Genomic DNA, 1,468 nt, shown 5'->3' with positions numbered 1-1,468 from the left:
TTTTGCTTTTGCCGCTAATAAGTGGCTTGTAGTTGCGACATCGCTTTGTGTACGSMCATATATAGTGGCACAATATGCCTTTTCAGAGGCGTCGCAGAAGCCGTGTAGTTCCACTTTGTATTCAGGGGAATAGTTTACACACCGTGGAATTCGTATCTGCGAAATGTCGTTCAAATTATTAGCGAATTGGGACCATTTTCCTAAGCGAAGAGGTTTCACTTGTTCGTCCCAGTCGGTTCCGTCTAGCCATAATTCTTGGATTAGGATTTTTGCTTGTATCATAATTGGCGAAAGCCATCCTGCGGGGTCAAAAAGTTTTGCCACAGAGGAGAGAATTTGGCGTTTTGTAATGGCGGATAATGCGGATATGAGCTCAGTTGTGTATGAAAACTGGTCAGATATCGCATTCCATTGGATGCCTAGTGTTTTTGTTGTACTTTCCTTTTCAAATATAAGGAAATTAGTATCCAACAAATGGTCTTTGGGAATATTTTTTAAAATATTTGGGTGATTGGCTGTAATCTTTTTTAAAGGAAACCCTGCGGTATTGAGGGCATTTATTACCTGTGATAAGGTCTCGAATGCTTGTGGAAGACTGTGGCTTCCAGACAGGATATCGTCTACATACGTTTGCGTTTTTAAGACTTGTGTTGCCAGTGGAAATGTGGCTTTGTGTCTTCTGCCAGCTCGTGTAGTGTACGAATGGCTAGATATGGGGCACAGTTTACGCCAAAGGTAACTGTTTTCAATTTAAAGTCCCGTATGGGACTATTGGCAGATTTTCGGAAAATAATCCGCTGAAAATCTTGATCATCTTTATGAACTAGTATTTGTCGATACATCTTTTCAACATCCCCACTGAACACGTATTTGTATATACGCCAATTTAATATGAGGAGCATTAAGTCTGGTTGGAGTGTCGGTCCCGTATATAGAATATCATTTAGGGAATTCCCCGAGCTAGTGGATCTTGAGGCATTGAAGACAACTCTAACCTTTGTGGTTTTTTTGTCAGGCTTTACTACTGCATGATGTGGCAAGTAGAATGAGTAATATTTKYCTTTTATAATTTTTTCGCATGGGCTTACTTCCTCCATGTGATCCAAATGGAGGTATTCTTGTAAGACGCCATCATAATGTTTTTTGAGCTCACCTTTTCTAAGTAGGTTTTTTTTCCATACTTAGAAACTGCTGTATTACAGAGGTGCGAGAGTGACCTATGGCGAATGTATCTGGAAATTGTTGTTTAAATGGTAGTCGTACGACATAGTTGTGGCTTTGTAAAAGTTCTCACAATACTGATCTTCTGGTGTTGTAATTGAAATGGGGGGGAGTTCTTCTAACTCCCAAAATTTTCTCAATTGTGAATTGAGGTATTCGTTTGAGATTTCCTCAACTTGAGTTGTCATTGCTGTGACTGGTTCCGCAAATAGTCCACTTAGGACCCATCTGAAAATAGTATTTTGCG

General features: G+C 39.9%; 1 protein-coding gene across 1 annotated transcript in view; it reads left to right on the top strand.

The window, feature by feature from the left end:
* The window catches only part of LOC108975304 (ADP-ribosylation factor-like protein 4C), a gene marked incomplete at its 3' end in the record, with an annotated part of 81,224 nt that overhangs the window by 46,717 nt on the left and 33,039 nt on the right, over window positions 1-1,468 (top strand). The window lies entirely within an intron of this gene.

This window comes from Bactrocera latifrons, unplaced genomic scaffold (genome assembly GCF_001853355.1).
Source record: "Bactrocera latifrons isolate USDA-ARS-PBARC rearing strain unplaced genomic scaffold, ASM185335v1 scaffold_633, whole genome shotgun sequence".
NCBI lineage: Eukaryota > Metazoa > Arthropoda > Insecta > Diptera > Tephritidae > Bactrocera > Bactrocera latifrons.
The sequence above is the reverse complement of the archived record's forward strand: the minus strand, read 5'-3'. Positions and strand labels throughout refer to the sequence as shown.